Raw genomic sequence first — 19,301 nt, 5'->3', positions numbered from 1 at the left:
AGTAACCATGTCAATTTAAATCGATAATGTGCTCAAAAAACCGGTTTGTACGTGATGACCATAGGATTAATGTCATACGCAAAATCATAACGCGGTGAAAGTGTTCCCTTGATGTATTGAAATTTTGGCGGTATATCGACATAAAATTGTCGAATCCGCGGATTAAAATCCATTTTGACGAAATTCAAATTAAGCAATAATCCAATATTTATTTACTACACTATTTACAATATTCACATCGATGTACCAATATCCCAGTCCATATACACTACATAATTGGAATGAAATCTAACTGCACTATCATTCTTAACTCACAGCCAATGATACAATTGCAAAATTTTTACAAGTAACTAATACCATAACTATAACCTTTAATCCAACAATTTATGATTGTACTGATAAACAAATAATAGTTTTAATTTTAATAAACCAAAACCGATTATACCAAAACAAGTTTAAACAAAGAAAATATTGAAAGTAACCCAGAAAGAAACGAAAAGAACTTTGACGTAGATTAGAGTTTACCGAAACGAGAGCTAGATAGGATATGTAGAAAACTTGGAGAGAGAATGAACCAAAAACAAATATCCAGCAACATAAAACAAATATAAACAAGCAAATTGCAAGATCCTGACCACTGCTCTCAGTTACCTCCAATACGGACAATGAAAACGCAAGGTCCTTCAACATTTGATCATGTACAATACTTCCAAGAAACTTTCTATCATGAGAGAATGCAAGTCTCTTAACAGGGTATTCAGAGTGCTCGTCAATTGGCTGAATGATTCTGTTCGGCACTATTCCAACCAAGTTAATCATCCCATTCTCCGATCCAGTAATAATCCTATCTTCATCAAGCTTTAACATGGTATTAATAGAGTTTGAAGAGGGATCAGCAAATCGATCACTACAATCCTTGAAGCAACCTCATGAACATAATAACAGGATTCCAGATTGTGATCCACAAACAACTTTCCTGCCATTCTTCATTAAAACAACAAACAATAGCTCGTCTTCAGAAAATTCAGATTGGGCTTGGACTTTACTTCGTCGAAGATTTCAAACTGAAAGAGTCCCGTCTCCACTTGTGGCCAATAGTTTCATTACATCAGATGCAAACGTTATGTCTGAAATGTAATCCTCATGTGCTTCAAATGAATTGTAACAAGAATATTCTCTGGTATCCCAAACCTTAATACAATCATCATCATCTATAGAAGCAATAGTTGACTCCATCAAGCTTATCCATCTATTGGTTACAGCCTCATGGGTATTATCAAGCCGGGCAATGGTAGATCCGGATTTTACATTTGTAGCCAGTATTGAGAAATCGGGAGAACCCATCAACAGCGCACGTCCACCCTTGATGAATCGAGCAGCTCTACAAGACTCGATACGGGCATGAACGTCTAACACCCTCACAGGATCACTATTAGCATTATCGGTGCTATATCGATGAAAGTGAAGGTCGCCATCTATGAGTCCTGTTGCAACGAGATTAACGGACGGGTGAAAATCAACGTCAAATGCAAGTTTCCCCAAATTGATTTCTATTTACAACTAAGCAACGGTTAATGGAAGAGAGAGGACGAAGTGTAAACTTGGATTGACGGTGGAAGCAAAAACGGTGGTGGTCGTTGAGTTATAGGCGGAGGTTTGGGGTCGTGAAGTCGGAGAAGGATGGCGGATGGTTATTTGGGATTTATACGGAGGCGCGATTTAGACGGTTCTGTTTGTCAGAAAAAATGGGTTTTGTGAAGGAAGGTTTTGCGGTGGTGAGGTCCGGTGAGAAGGGTAGTTGTTGCCTTAATGAGAGAGACGTGTGGGCGTATTAGAAGGAGAGAGAGATGATAGTGAGAGGTAACGTGTCAGGTGGATTTGAGAGAGGATAATTGACGTGTGAGAGAGTGAGGAGAGGACATGTGGGTTACTGTTAGGGAGTGGGAATGAAGAAAATGTGAGGTAAAGAGAGAACATGTGGGAGTGGGTACCAACTGGCAGGATCCAATGTACAACCTATAAATATATTAAAAATTCCTTATCCAAATTCAAACTAAATATATATATAAAATTCTAATTAATTAATTTGGATATTTGGACAAATAAAAATAAAATAAAATAACTGATTAGGAATAAAAGTCGGGCAAAATTTTGCCTTAAAAATTAAATCGGACGCACCAAAATGATCAGCACAAAATATACTTATTGAAAAAATACAGTGTTTCTTCAAATTCTGAAATAAATTTTGTAAGACCCCAATTTTGTCCCTAAGATCCCTCATGGCATCATAACAGTGCATTTGCAAAGCCTCAAGGATCATAAGCATCTTGGTTCCCCTAGCCTTTGGGTGGGACCTCTTGTGAGTGGTTTGAGATCACAAAGCATGCTTGAATTGTATATTATTGCTTTTCTTATTTTGTTTACTAACCAAAAGCACAAAAATATGTCACTAACATCTTTTGTTTATAGCTTGAGCAACCACAAGGTCAAGAGCTTCAAGGAGATCCTTTGTGCAGAGATATGGCCAAGAGAAGATGATAGCAAGCACGGTAATGGTTCCCAAAGATCTCATCCATCAAATATGACTCCCTAGCATCTCAATTCATCATTTTGATCAAAGCAAGTCAAAGGGTTTGAGGTTTGTCTCCCAAGGAAACCCTAGTTCATCAGATCATCCACAATGCCTTGCTCTTGAAGCAACCTCAGCCCATGATCAAATACAATCAAGGGAAGTTCTTTAATTCATCATTTCATGCATATTTGAACTTTATTTGAGTGTCCTCAGTCATCAATTCATCAAGATATGAGTCATGGACTTGAGAAGTTGATCAGTCAATTCATCTGACTATTTTGAAATATACTGAGACCTAACTTTTTATGTGTTGGTCAAATGGAGATGATCCCAAAAGAAAAAATGGTATTATGGAAAATATGAACAACTTTCATGTTCATAAAAAATTCATTTGAAGCTTGGAAGGTCATCATCCATTCCCAGACATTATAGGTCATTTTGACTGAAACCCTAATTTCGGGTCAACTTCCCAAGAACATAACTCATTCATTTTTTATGATTTTAAGGTGGGAGCAAATTAATTGGAAATATTAAGATGTCTACTTCAAATGTTATGTTGAACATAATTTCAAAATCTCAAAGGAAATACATGTGATAATGCAAAACATTATAGGTCACTTTGGACCAAATGCATTGAAAGTCAAAAAAGTCCAACTTCAAGTGCCCATAACTCTTTCATCAAAAATCCAAATGATGCAAAATTTAAGTCCATTTTGATTGTCTTGAAACGATCTACAAATGTTGGAGGTTTTTTCATTTGAGGCTTGCATCATCAAAACAGAGGGGCTTGAACATTGGCCAAATTTGGAAACCTTGCCTTTACATGTTTTGCACCTTACACTTTAAACTCAAAATTCACTAATTTCCACAATTCAAATGGATTTTTTCCCAACATAACATTTGTTCCTTACATCAAGACCTTTCCAAACATTACTCACATGCTCATGTTTAGATTTGGCAAATGGCATTTTTGAAGAGGAGAAGTTTTAGGCATAATTGTGTATAACATGTTGAAACTCATTACACAAGCCTATGCATTGCCAACTACACGTCCATTTCAGCTCAATTATACTTCAGATTGCATTCGGCATTGGATTTGGGCCTTCTGCATGATCATGCAAGCCCATGCAATGAATATCCTCTTGCCATGCACACGGATTTTCCACCTCCTTGCATCAGCTTCCACTATAAATACACTTGCTTGGTTCACTTGAAATCATCCATGAATCAACCTGAAATGCTGCTGAATTGAAAACCAAACCTCTCACCAAAGGAACTATTTCATTTTCATTCAAATTTCTCAGATCTGAAATTCAACTAAACCTGGTTGAATTTCTAGATCTAAAGTTCCTAGACATCTCTCTCATAATCCATTGAGGCTCTGTTTGGCCAAAGGAAGCAAGGAAGCAAGCTCAAATCACCACAATTCAAAGGTTCTCTCCAACTGGTTTTTTCTTCGAAACTCACTATTCTTTGATCTATTTGGTTGGATATTGTGTTGTCTGAAGTCCTCTCCATAGAGGCATCATTGCTGTGTATTCAATTTTCAAAATCTAACAAGTTCATGATGAACACCATCAAGTTTCAACCTCTGATTTCTCTCACTATGGAGATCTAGAGTAGAAATGGATGGTACAGGGGTGATGTACATCACCCCAGCTTTAATTTGGTACCTAGATCGTGGATTTTGGAGGACCTGTAACTCTGGCCGGAGCTTGAGTGCTCGCCGGAGAAGACGGTGGCGCTGGCCACCGTCCACCACACCAGATTCAATCTGGATCGTTGGATGCACATCCCACTTTTTAATCTCAGCCATGCGTTTGGATTACTTGATTTAATGCCAGGTGTGACGCGTTTGACTCTTACCTATGGTGGAAGCGCGCTTCTAGAGCGTTTGATCAGCCACGTCAATTAATGAGGCTTGATCAGGCGCTCCTTGTTTTTTTTTATTTTACTAATTTCTGATTTAATTTCTTTTATTTCCTTTACTTTCAAAAATTCATATCTTCTTCATTTTTAATCCAAAAAATATGGGACCAATTGCATTCTTCTCCAAATAATTTCTAGTTTCTAATTTTGATTTTTAATATTTTTTATTTTGTCATTTGATATTTTTTGTGAATTTTCTCTTTTCTGGTTATTTTTTAATTCATTTTAAATATTTTTGATATTCAAAAAATACAAAAATATTTTCCTAACCTATTTGAATGATGATGAATCTATGAAAAGTATTCTCATCAATTTTTTAATTGATTTGAGATTTTAGTTCAATTAGGTTATTTTTATTTATTTTTAATTGATTAAAAATAGTTTCTGACTTTTAAAAATGCTGAATTTTTTTGTCAAACTTTGTTTGACCTTGTTGAACTTGGGATAAATCACTAGGACCTTTCAAGGTTGATTTGAAGTGATTTTGAAGTTTGACCTTTCTTTTATTTTTAATTCAAGTTTATTTTAATATTAAAAATGCCAAAAATATTTTGCTTATTGTTTGACCTCCAATCTTCATCCCTTTTCTGGTTGTTCATTGTTTGACTTTGACTTTCAATGTCATTTGGTCAACACACATGGATTGGTACATTTTATTTCACCTTATGCACTTTATTCTTTCCATTTCTTTTTCCATTATTCATCTCTTTCTTCTTCTTCTTTTTCTTTTTTGATCAATGAGTTGAAGGTTGATAAGTTAGCATTGATTAGGGAAACTTAATCTTCCTTGATTCAAATCTAATTCGTCTTGATCAATTGATCAAGTGAATGGCTTTGCATTAAGGATAGGTTGTTTCCTAAATCATGCAAAGGACTTAAACCAATACAAGATCAATCCTCTTTTTCTTTTGGCATGGCAAGTTGTTGAAACTTGGTTCACTAATCAAGACTTCTAACTTGTGTTGTTGCCTACATTATTATTGACCGGCCTCAGATGGGTGTGACTTCTACATAAGTCCAATTACGATTGCTTAACATAGCGCTAAATTTGCCTTATGGCACACTAACTACTAACTATTAACCATTAACACTTACTTTTTGCACTTTACATTTATGCAATTTACCATTCTTGTACATCTTATTCATTTGCTTTTCCCTTTGCTCACTTGAGCACATGTTTATGCTAATGCCATTTGCCTTTTGCTCACTTGAGCATATAATTGTGTATATATCTTTTGTGTTTGTGTTTGTTTGTTTGTTGGGAATCAAATGCAAAGAATTGGACAAAATGGACTTAGATTTTAGGACTTTAACCAAGCTAATGGAGTTGAAGAGCAACTAGGCCTCATGCCTTTAGAATGCTTAAATGTCAAAGAGCAACTAGGCCTCATGCCTTTAGAATGCTTAAAGCTTGAAGATGAACATTGAAAGGACCATATTCTAAACTCCCTCTTGTCCATTCTTTGATTTGTAAATAGAACCTTTTGATATGTGTGTTTCTTTGTGCTAGGGATTCCCACTTGAGCCAAATTGAGGAACCATTACCATGAGCATCTAAGAGAGAGGAATCCAAGACCTTGAGGAGCCTTGTCCAAGAGTTCATCTGATTGTTGATTGCTTGGGTGTATGCTTATGTGATTGCTTATTCCAAAGGATGGGAGCTACTTGGATCATTCATATGATCTCAAGAGAGGAACTCCATTTGTGGTTTTGTTTCTATTTCCTTCCCTCTTTGCATGTTTAGGATCTTAGCCATTCTTCTTCTTCTCTCCACTCTAACCCAAGCCAAAAATTTTGTGCAAACATTAACACTTGTTTTCAACATTAGAAACCTAAGCCTTATGCTTTTGATTTTCAAACTCTCTTTTCATAAAACTTATTTTGAATTGAACTTCTAAGTCAACTTTGACCATTTTGTACATACTCTTCATTGGTAAATATAACCCATTCAAATATCTTTTTGTGGTTTCAATGGCCACTTTCTTAAATCACTTTTTCATAACCTTTAGCTATTAGGTTTGAGTTATCCTTGAGGTAGATGTAATACTCTCCTATATCCTTAGTGATGGACAATGAGTCTTCCATGCTTATTATAGGGTTAACCCCTCACTAGCATGTTGAAGCTATCCTCACATGGTGGATTTGTGGTTTTAGGTTGAGTTTTCTCCCTTGGATAACAAAAGACCTTAAGGCTTTTGGACCAATCAATCCACTCACTCATTTTGAGATTTTTACCCCGAACTACGAGGTTTTGATCCTAAGCTTTTTAAGATGGTATTGTCGCATCCGCGAAAAACAACCGGCGGGAAAACAAGAAACAACAAAGCCGCCACCGTGCGGTATTTATCCCAAAGGAGGGAAAGGAAACGCTCGAAGTAAACCTGGAAAGGAAATGGTCTTACGACCGGAGATTGCAAGGATCGGGAGTCGGTTACGCAAGGGGAAGGTATTAGCACCCCTCACGTCCGTCGTACTCGACGGGATCCATCTGGAATGAGAATCAGAGCTACCGTAATTCGGCTCACGCACGCCGAAACAAAACACACGCACAAACGCTGAGACGTCAAAACAAACACACAAACACAAACAGGAAACCGAATGCCAATCGCTGGACTTACATCAGACTCCAAGCACACAACAAACAAACGGGAAACCGAATGCCAATAGCTGGACTTACATCAGACTCCAAGCAAACACACACAGGAAACCGACTGCCAATCGCTGGACTTACGTCAGACTCCAAGAAAACAAGAGGTTAACCGGACGCTGAGTCGTCAAAAGCAACAAAAAAGTTGAACAAACAAGCTAACAGGGAGTCTGGTACTCGAGCCTGCTAGCTGTCAAGCAAACACACACAAAAAAGGAAAAGGGTGCCCGGAGAGATCTCTCACGATCTCCTGCCTACGTACCTCATCTGGTATGAGGATCAGGGCGACGTAGTTCCCCTACGCAGGGAAAGAATTTCTAGACTCGAGCCTAATAGTTATCATGTAATCCACAATGGCCCTAGGTTGAGGTTTCGATCTAACTTGCACAGGGAGCAAGCTATCCTAAACAGCACAGTCACACATACAAGCACAATAAAGCAAGCACACACACTATATGCACACAATTTGGGCTCATACAAGGTTAGGCAGCAAAAGCAAGCCAACTGGAATGGGGTATGTTTAGCTCTTAACCCTAACATTGCGAGTTAGGGTGAAGCAGATGAAATGGGAAGTGAGGGTAAGACCTCACAGCTCTTATCCCTGGCCTGGGAGAGCTTGACTCAAATAGAATGTGTGGGAGTTCAGAATGTAGGAACTCTTCTCCACCAGTGACTGACACAACATGATCTTGGGTTATTATCCACAATGCATCAACACAAGGTGTGTGAGCAAAGTGAATGACACACTGAGTAGCAGGAGATGGATTACACATCTCTTTTCTCTTCCAATTGCCTCCTAAGAGGTCTTTACCTGCTTGGCACAAATTTAAACATTCACAAGCATTTCCTCTTAAGGAGGGCTTCAGACAGGTGCCTGCCCACATAACAGGACAGGTCTTCCAGACTACATGAAGTCAGAGAGTTATACCTAGGTGGTAAGCAAACCACAAGCCAAGTAAAAACAAGTTCAAAAGAACTCAAAGCAACTTAGGTACCTGTGAAAAATCTAAACTAATCAGTTGAACTGTACAGACAAACAATCAACAAGTAGTAACAAGCAGACAGACAATGTTCACAATGTGCAAGCCACAAGGCAAACTCAAATGAGTTAGCATCAACCTACAAAACGACACAAGGTTAGCCAATCATCAACCAATTAGTCAAACTCAAATGAATGAGCCACTCCATTCATGGCAATGTGCCTTTGAACCTGAAATTCACAATCCCAACAATGAGTCCAAACCACTAGGTCAAAGCCTAGGGTCAAAAGAGGGTCAAACATTCAAAACAGAACATGAAATTTAACATGAGTCAACTTCAATCACATCTTGACACATTCCAAAAGGTCTCATATCCATATCACTAACCAAAAGCATTTCATGATCAATTGAAGTTCAAGGCAATTTTAAAGCTCAAATGTGACCAACCAGAATGAAAAATCTCAATTAAATCAGAAATGATTCAAATAATTCCAACAAAAATCATGATTAATCATAACATTCATTACATGCATCACACAAAAAATCAGGAGCATAGGATATCATTTGGCATGGCAAACACATCATTCAAGTTGAACATCACAAGGTGTGACACAAATTGTCACACCAATGTAACACATCCATAAAAAAGAAATGACAAGTGATAAAAATACCAAATCAACACCAAAACGTCAAGCAATATGTCTAGTTATAGCATGCAAAATTTCACATTCATTGGATCAAAGACCAGCATTTCACAACATGATAACCAAGGCAAGGTGAAATATGGACATGTACTCAAACATTCTAGCACCAAAAAATATCCAGCCAAGCACAACTTGCATTTTGATAATCACGAATAAGTAGACAACATGAGGATCACAATGCAAAAAATTGGAGGTCAATTGGATTAATTTTCAATTTATGGTGAATTTTTGAAGTTGAGAAGAATTGAAAAAAAAAGAAATGAACATAGCATGAAAATAATGGAAAAGAGGAAACACAAGGCAAATGCGAAATGTTCTGGCCAAGGGTCGAACCGGTACCACATTTGAATCTACATGCGCGCCACAGCCAAAACGACACAGTTTCAGCATACAAACGCTAAAACGCGCGCTGTGCATGGATTTGAAAATCCGCAGGTAATACGCATGAACTCATGGCAAAATCCGTAGGTAACCTGGAAAATGCTATGAATCTCTTGAAGAACACGATGAAGATCATGAATATCTTCATCCAACTTTTCCAGATTTTTTCCAAAAGTTCGAGAAATGAAAATCAAGCATATCAATCAACTCGCCACGCATCATACATCAAGAATCCAACAATATTTCATGCAAAAACAATCAAACACGCATGGATCGAAGGAATCAAGAATCATCATCAAAACTTCAATTGCATGTAACTTTGTGTATATAGCATCATTTCACTCGATTTAAAGCTTAGATTCATCACCATTCAATGAACTACACAATAGGCATAATGAATTTGTGAATTAAGGAGGTCGAAAAAGTAACCTCTTGATGAACAGCAACTGGAATCGCGTATTACAAGGCTTGGTAAGTCCTCAGATCTCTTCCAATATTCTTCTTGAGATGAATGATGATGAATGTGAGGCTCAAATGCACATGAATTCATCTGAATCTCCAACTGCCATGGATGCTTCACTCTTTACACCTAGCTCAAACAGCCACGATTTCTCTTGCTTACACGTCCAAATGTGCTCAATTATGCTCCATGATGATGAAATGATCAATGAAAAGTGTTTAGGTTTGAAGAATTTTGGAAAAAAAAGTGAGAGAAAAAATTGGAGAATTTTGTTGAATCTAGATCTGAAAATGTTAATTGTGAAAACAGTTAGGGTTTAAGCATTTATACTCCATGCTAATCATGTTTAGGAAATGTTTAGGCCAAATGCAAGGGTGATTAGTGAGTTGGAAGGTGTAAGTGCAAAAATGAATTTTCTACTTCATGCACCTTCATGCACGTGAACAGTGCACATTCTGGCCCAAAATGCCTTAAAATGATTCCATGCACACTTTTGAATTGATTTGGTATGCTCATGATCATTCAAAAAGAGTTTATGAAATTTCCTCCCAAAATCTTCATGAGTGAACCAAAGGCCATGCAATGAGATTTCATGCCATGTGATGGTATGCTTGGAAAATACATGTTACAAGGATCAAAGTGCAAAAAGAACCACTCAATTTGGAGTTTTGGTTTGAAAGTTATGTCCATTTGATGTTTGAACCACACTTTGCCATGATTGGACCATATCTCCTCAACCACACATGCGAAATTCATGATCTTGGACGTTTTGGAAATGGGAGAGAAAGATCTACAACTTTCATGTTCAACAAAATTTCATTTGAAGCTTTCTTGATGATGTAATTTGAAGTTGAAGTTGGTCCAAAACGTTTCCATTTTTGGAAAGTTCAAATTACAAGTCACTTGCTATTTTTGGAAAGTCTTGATCTGACTTCAAATTCTTCAATGTTGATGTTTGAAATGTCAAATGAGACTTGTTTGAACATGAATGAGGTATCTCTGACCACTTCCCACCTCCAAATCCACAGTTGACTTTGCAGTTGACTTGATCATGCATAGATGATTTTGAGCCTCAACCACTTGATGAAATGGCTCCAAAAATGAAACCCTAGCTTATACAAGCTCAATAAAACCATATGAAGATCTCCATCTCAATAAAGACCTCACCTCCTTGCAAAACCCTGACTAGTAGAATGCAACTGATTAGGGTTGACCAGAGGTCAAAACCCTAATCCCCAAGAACATGATCAGGCACAAAGAACCTCTTGGTGATGATAAAACCATGATGATGGTGATATACTCTGGCAAATAAGATAACACTCATCCTCCTTGAGGAATCAATAAACCCTAATTAAAGCACAAACCCTCAGATGGCTAGTGATCAATTCATGAGACTCTCAAGCTAGAATCTTTTAACCTCTCTATCTTCTGAGCAAGCCTTAGGAGGATGACTTCTTATTATCAGATGATATGCAATATGCAATGCCTAATATCCTAAAACATGAAATGAAATGTGCTAAGCTAGTCCCAAGAGATGAGGGCAAATTTTGAGGTGTTACAGGTACGTAGGCAATGGGTTTATCCATCCAAACACAAAATGTAAATAAACTTGTATATTCTCTTCTTATCTCTTCAATCCTGTTTGCACAACAATTTTTCACAAAATAACAACCTTACAACTAATATGAAAAGGGCTCCCTAGGAGTACCTAGGAGGTTTTGGGGGCCTAACACCTTCCCATTGCATAACCAACCCCCTTACCAGATCTCTGACTCTCTTATACTAGTTTTTGATTCGATAAAACTTTTAGGTTTTTGTTCGCTTTCTAACCATTCCTTTGGATAAATAGAAGTGCGGTGGCGACGCGACTTGTATGATTTACCTTGGATTTAGTCAATATCTCTAATGGTAACGAATACCCTGCTACAAATTTGCACCGGTTAAAAGGCTCATGCGAGTCAAACTGCAATCAAAACAGTCGCTGAAAAATACAACGAGCACGCCAGGTTAAATTATGTGAACCGTAGATTAACAATACTAGTGTCTGTAATTTTAGTTTTGAAACTTTTTACCCGCTGATTTTGCATGTTCTTGAGAAACGATTTAACCAATTTTTCTGTATTTTCAATTAATTTATCCTAACTGATATTTTAGGTATTATTTATGATGGAATGTATGTCATGCTATGCATATGATGCAAAATAAAAATGAAATCAATTCCATGAAAATTTTAATATGCCCAGACAAAATTGGGGTATGACAGTTGCCCCTATTTAATTAACTTGAACCAGAAGGTAAGAATGATAAAAGTCTTCATACATTTGTGGTGGAAGGTAATTAAATACGAAAGGACCCAAATTTTGTCTTTTGAAATGCACAAAGAAAATGTAATGCATTCTAACAGCACCAAGGTAATAAGGGTAGAATGCCAAACCAATGCCAACCCTCGGGCCGACACTCAAATCTTGCAAAGGTCGTTCTTGATGTAAAGACCAAAACTGAATAGGTTTTCTGGCACCAAAAGGATGATAGTGGAGTTAATTGTCAAGATTGTCATCACCAAAAAGATGATGGATAAATCGAGCTTCAAAAGTAGTCATCACCAAAAGGATGATTGTTACAGTGGCTACAACAAATATCGCCATCACCAAAAAGATGATGGTAAGATCAACAACAAATCTCGATATCACCAAAAGGATGAAAGTTAGACACAATCCAAAGATTTCCATCACCAAAAGGATGATGTCCGTCACCAAAAGGATAATGGTTATTTTGATAAAGTTTCCCATAACCGAGAGTATTATATCAAGGCTACCACCAAAAGGATGATAGTTAACTCATTAACTTCAAAGATCACCGTCACCAAAAAGGATGAAGGTAAGATCCAACAAAAAAACTTGTTATCACCAAAAGGATGACAATAAGTCAACGATCACCAATGATCACCGTCACCAAAAGGATGAAGGTAAAGTCACACAATAAAATTGTTATCACCAAAAAGATGATAATAAGTCGAAACTCAATGATCACCATCACTAAAAGGATGAAGGTAAGTTACAAGACAAAACTTGTTACCACCAAAAGGATGATTATAAGTCAAAACAATCACCATCACCAAAAGGATGAAGGTAAAATTACAACAGAACTTGTTACCACCAAAAGGATGATAATAAGTCAATAACCTTAAATGATAACCATCACCAAAAGGATGAAGGTAAGAAAAAAAACTGTAAAACTTGTTATCACCAAAAGGATGACAATAAGCACACAACTCAAATGATCACTATCACCAAAAGGATGAAGGTCAGATAAAAGACGAAACTTGTTACCACCAAAAGGATGATAATAAGTCAACAACTCAAATGATCACCATCACCAAAAGGATGAAGGTACTACAACAACAGGACTCGATATCACCAACAGGATGATAATGAATCAACAATCACCATCACCAAAAGGATGAAGATGAGATCATAACTTCTAAACTTGTTACCACCAAAAGAATGATAATAAGTTATAATAACTTCAAATATTGCTGACACCAAAAGGATGACAGTGGGATTGGACTTTCCAAATGTCTCCATCATCAAAAGGATGATAGTTTAAACCAAACTCCCTAATCTCTATCACGAAAAGGATGATATTTAGATTGAACTGGACGTCATCACCAAAAGAATGATGATTAGACATAACAATAGAGATTATCATCAGCGAGATGATGATGGTTGAACCAAAACGACAAGGATCCCTATCACCACAAGGATCGCTGACACCAAAAGGATGACGGTAGGTTGTAATTATTGAAGAGGTCGCCTATTCACCAAAAGGATGAAGGTTAGGACAAAACTTTCGGGATTGCCGACACCAAAAGGATGACGGCAAGATCAAACGACAAAACTTGCTACCACCAAAAGGATGATAATAAGCTTTAAGAATGTGAGGTCGCCATTCACCAAAGGGATGAAGGTCGGACCAAAACTTCAAGGATCTTCAACACCAAAAGGATGACAGTAACATCATAAATGTCAAGGATTTACCATTACCAAAAGGATAACGGTTATCGTAAACAGGGTGATGATTAATATTATTCCTCAATGGATTTCCACCAAAAGGATGAGAAACATATTGGAAAATAAGGCTACTGGAAAAAGTTCAATAAACCTGACTTGTTGGGTAGTATTGAAACATTGATGGGTATCGACAACAAAAGGTTGCAAAACAAATATTCTCTGGGGAGATGTAGTTTCTATCAACAAAAGGTTACATAAAACGACTTATTGAGGGATGCTCAACGCGAAACAAGGTAAGTGTTTAGAGGAACAATGTTTGACTTAGCTGAGGATAACGTCTTATTAACAAAAGGTTTAAGAATGTAGCTCAATGGGGAATGCCCGATGATAAGGTAGGAACTCACTCAGAGGAAGTGACAATGATTTAACTGAGGGTTGGCCTGGATTCGTACGACTAAACCTTGGATCTTGATTTGTGTTATATGCATAAATGCCATGTATGCGTTATGTATGAGGTGATGCATGTGATGCATGTTTAAATGCGAAGAATGATTGGTTTGTTTGGGTTGGCCCCCCTTTTAAAGGCGATGTATTTTTGGAAACCAACGTTGGTTGTATATGTTTTTGTGTGGGTGCTAGTAAGGTGGACTTTGAGGTTTCTTTGTAACTGTCAATGTGGGTTGGACTATTGATTGGTGAAAGGATCTGACTTCTCGACACTCGGTAGTTAACGATGTGATGAACACACAATGGATGTGGATACGCTTTGTGCCCCAAGTTCAATTTGTTACTGGTACGTTGTGTCTTTGTCTTTGAGAAGATCTCGATTTCTTCTTCTGATGCATTTGGCCAGCCTATAACTGAGCATAGCGACGTGATCAGCGCATGATGATTATGCCTTTGACGTGCCCTAAGGATTCTTGTCAAGGTATGATGTTGTACTGGTATGAACTTTCGACATTTTGGTTGTGAATTCAAGCAGTCACTAATGTCTGACGCAATCTGCTTGACTGACTTGAAGAGATAAAGGGAATTTTCCCCTGGCAACTGTATTGCCCCTGTCTGTAGGGTGTTCAAATGGCATTCTCCATGAAAGGAAACCTTGGGAGTGGTTATCCGATGACATGGTCTGAGTCTGTTTCCTCAAAGGTCTGACTCTTGCAATGGTCTGCCCCCTGATTATCCTTTGAGGAAATTGTCTCATACATACTGAGTATTGAAGTGTTTTTCCTCCTTGATCAACCGATGCTTAGAGATTTGTCTCATGCTGACTACTTCTTAGGTCAATATGATCAGAAGATTCCATGCCCCTGATCCATAGGATTATGAGATAAGTTTGACTCGTGTCCGCACCAACGATCATGTGCCTCTTGAATTGCCCCTTGTTGGAATTTACTCGATGTCAAGTACTGACTTGCAGTTAAGAATTGTTCATTCAATAAATGGCAATTTTAATGCAACAGTTATGCAAGTTTTGAAAAACAATCATTCATTTGGGAGCGTGTGGCGAGTGGATCATGTATCTAGTCATGGTGCTTGATTTTGATGGTGTGTGAATGATGTAGTGAGAATAGAATATTAGAAAATCTCTAGGAGTCAGCTTACGCAACCTTGCTGTAGCATGCTTTCAGAATAAACCTTACTTCAATTAGGTCTGTTGCAGGTTGTAACGTGGCTTGGTTCATCGTTATTGAAACAAAAGGATATAAGGCTCAAAGTTTATTTTAACCCACCCCTTCTTCATGATGATCTCCAATCCTACGTTCATTTAATTCACACACATTCGTCTTTTGCAGGTGTAAGGATAAAGATGGTGATTCAAGGTCTCTTGGAATGGCAACCACCTTATTTCGTTTTTTGGATGTCGGTGACCCTTTGATTTTGGTATGGTGGTCACTGAATCTTGTTTTGTTTTGTTGGAGACTTTCATTGTCTCTTTCGATTTTTGTTTTGATCCCTAACTTTTGCATGGACTGCTTTGTTTGAAGCTTTTAATCCATCGGGATTGCCCCAGTTTTTGCCTAAGTCTCTTTTTAGGGTGTTGCACTTAGCGGGCTCTTTCTTTGATTTTTTTTAAGACTGTAATTGCCAAGTCATTGGTTATTGAAGAACAACAGACATAAAATTTGGATTTGTATGGTTTCTTCGACACTTCAAGTTGTGTGCAAAGAATATCATGTGATTGATCCTTGTATGGGATATTTCATCTTGTAATTCGAAAGTGTAGTTAGACCAACTGAACACTACCCTGCCCCAGGTTAAGCGTAAGGGTTTTTTAGATCTGAAAGAAACTCCTACTTCTAGGCTCGAAGTGGTTGACTAGGGATTAACTCCTTATCTCTCCAGTGTTTGGGGATTTGAAACAATGCCTGTACATCATTAGCAGGATTTTATCCGAAAGCATACAATCAGCAATTATGAGTATTTCGTTTTCGTCATCTCCTTCCAACATTTACTAATAGTAGTGTGATAGAGAAGGTGAAGTGGAAGAATATGTGTTTGCGATTTGCAAATGTGATAGATGAGTGAATATGAAAGATTGATTCAAAGCATGCATAATCATCCCATTAATAAGACCAAATACAAATAACAATGTTTAAAGCATACAGTACTTAAACAACCAAGATCAAATTACAAGAATGCAAAATGGTAAAAATGACATAATGATTGCCTTCATTCGAAGAAACGAGCCTTCATCTCTTGATTTATCGTTGCTCGTTCAGGCCGGTGTGAAGCCTTGTCTTCGAGCTTCGCTATGCTCCGCATGCGTCGGCATGGGGTTTGTTGCAACATTTGGCCTAACTGGCGTGAATGTAACCGCCTTACTATCAATCAAATCTTGAACCTTGTGCTTGAAAGCCTTACAGTTCTCTATTATGTGCCCTAGAGCACCCTTGTGATACTCGCAGTGAGCATTAGCGTCATAGCCTGGTGGATAAGGTGGAGTTGCAGGTGTTAGCTCCTTCAAAACAATTGATCCATCCTTTAGCAGGTAGGGAAGGATCTGGAAGATTAGGATATGGTTTCTTCATCCCACCTGAAGCATTGGCGGCGCAAGGTAACTTTCCCTTATTGATCTGGCTTTCAATTTGTTCTCCCACAGAGACCACTTCAGCAAAAGTTGGGAAGCTGGACCCTACCATTTTCTCCATGTACAGGGTGTGCAGGGTTCCCATAAACATATCAATCAACTCCTTATCAAGAAAAGGAGGTTGGACACAAGCTGCAAGCTCTCTCCACTGCTGGGTGTATTCCTTGAATGACTCATTGTTGCGTTGAGTCATGTCTTACAGCTCGATGCGATTGGGTGCTAGATCAGTATTGTACTGATAATTGCTAAGGAAAGCTTCAACAAGGTCTCTCCATGACTGGACTTATCCTCTTTCTAATTTGATATACCACTCCAAGGATGCCCCACTAAGACTATCTTGGAAGTAATGAATCAAGAGTTGATCATTACTGATGTGGGCAGCCATTTTGCGACAGTAGGCTCTGAGGTGAATTCTAGGGCAACTGATCCCTTTGTACTTGTCAAAGTCTGGGACTTTGAATTTCTGCGGAATCACCAATCCTGGCACCAGGCACATATCGACAGCATCCAAACCGGGAGTACTGTGAACCTCCAAGGACTTGAATTTTCTCTCAACAGCTGGGTCTGGGAGACCTTCAACAGAAGGTTTGATAGGTTGTGGCATGAAGAAAGCGTCATACGGATCTTCATGACCCATCATGGATCCATGTCGAGAAGATGTAGCAGAATGCTCATAGGGGTTCACATTGACCATCGGGATCGGAATAGGGATCGGTCCTCCTCTAGGCTGGGCAGGGTTACCATCAAGTTCAGTTGCTCCAGGGATGCTAAGTGATGGAGATCCAAACTGGGCAGCAACTTTCCTGGCTTCGGCGCTAGTCTCCGCATCCTTCTCCTTTTGGGCTAGTAGTACTATGGTTTCCAGCAACCGATCCATCTTTGCCTGCATGGAGTCAATGTCTGTTCTCATCAAAACTTGGTTGGCTTCAAGTTGTTTGAGTGTCATCCTGTAGTTTCGGCGTGTCTCGTACCGGTGTCGAGTAGTCAGCTTTACTGGACAAATGGTAGAATATGGTGTAAGTTTTTGTTTTTGGACAATGATATGCGATGCATGCTTATGATATGCAAATGCATGAAATTTTGCTGTTTTTTTTCACAAAAGAATACATATACTCAAGATCATTCACACGTCAGGTACGTCAGGATAACAGGAAGAAGTACGGGTTTTTCTGATTACTAGAAATTCCCAAAGGTAGGTTCTAAAGTTATGTTTTTGGGGAAGGAACTCAAACTCATGGATCATGTTCAAAACATCCTCGCAATAATGGGCTAGCCACATCGTGATGGGAGTTCTGAACTGACCTAATCTAAGTGGGATTCTCGTATTGTTCGAACAGGGTGTAGACCCTTCGGTTCAATACTACATAATCGCCAATCATGAAAACAAAACTTGGGTTTAAGGCGAGGTTCCTAGAGTCACGGATCGTACTTAGAACCTCCCCACAATAATGGGCTAGCCATATTGTGATGGAAACTCCAAACAGATCTACTCTAGGTGGGGTCTCTGTATTGTCCCAATGAGGTGTACACCCCTCGGTTCAATACTACACAACTCCGGGTTCTAAGTTTTTCTCGAAGCTCGGGTATGAAGCTTGTCTCACACCAAACATTAAGCCCCATATCAAAGTACCAAGGCAAATTACATACAACACAAGCAATCAGAATAGAATACAGAGAAATAAGTATGGAAGAAAAGAATATCTTCCAACAGTCATAGAAAAATCATACTAAGTTAGGCTAGCCTCTCTCTTGCTTTGAGCAGGGTCCCCAGCAGAGTCGCCAATCTGTCGCACCTCGAAAAAATGATAATGTGATCCCTCGTGATGGAACGCGGAAAAAATGTTCAAACAGAGTGGCCACCGAACTTTATTTATCCCAATGAAGGAATAGGAAAATATCGAGAAAACCTTTAGGAAAATAGAATAATGGTCGTCGCAACCATATTCGGGTTCGGGAGTCGATTACGCGAGAGGAAGGTATTAGCATCCCTCACGTCCGTTGTACTCAACGGGAACCTTTTAGTCTGATTTTGCTATCTGAATGTTAATTGACTGTTATTTGCTTGTTTCGAGTGATTGGAATTGATGATAGATATGGATGAAGACCTCAGGAGGGAAAAGGGGAGGTTTTTTATTACTGTGTCCGCGAAGTTACAACAATCTCCTGCCTACGTATCCTTATGGTGCAATAAGGAAATCAGAGCATTCGTAGTTCGGGCTACTACGAATATTTGGTGTATTTTGTTTTGATCAACGACTATGTAGGTCGGCGTTCTAACGGCTAAACGCTGGCCTCTCTACTCTCGGTGGAGGCTCTAGCACTGGTTTGTTGTGCGCATTAGAAAGGATTGACAGTGTTCTTTTTGAAAGAAGTTTTGGTCACCCGGGGTGACAAGTTGAATTCATATGTTTGATGTTTGATTGGTTTCGATCGCGCGGGGGCGAGAAGCTAGTTTGATTTGTTTGAGATGTTTTTGAAGAACGACGAAAGATTGAGCAATGTGGTGCACACCAATAGTCCAATTCTT

At 38.5% G+C, this 19,301-nt stretch overlaps 1 pseudogene; it reads right to left on the bottom strand.

The window, feature by feature from the left end:
* Window positions 1-306: 306 nt before the first annotated feature.
* On the bottom strand, window positions 307-17,720 carry LOC127096402 (WD repeat-containing protein 55-like; annotated as a pseudogene).
* Window positions 17,721-19,301: the final 1,581 nt, after the last annotated feature.

Source organism: Lathyrus oleraceus, chromosome 6, assembly GCF_024323335.1.
Source record: "Lathyrus oleraceus cultivar Zhongwan6 chromosome 6, CAAS_Psat_ZW6_1.0, whole genome shotgun sequence".
NCBI classification, from domain to species: domain Eukaryota; kingdom Viridiplantae; phylum Streptophyta; class Magnoliopsida; order Fabales; family Fabaceae; genus Lathyrus; species Lathyrus oleraceus.
Note: the sequence above shows the minus strand (reverse complement) of the source record. Positions and strands in the feature narration are given on the sequence as shown.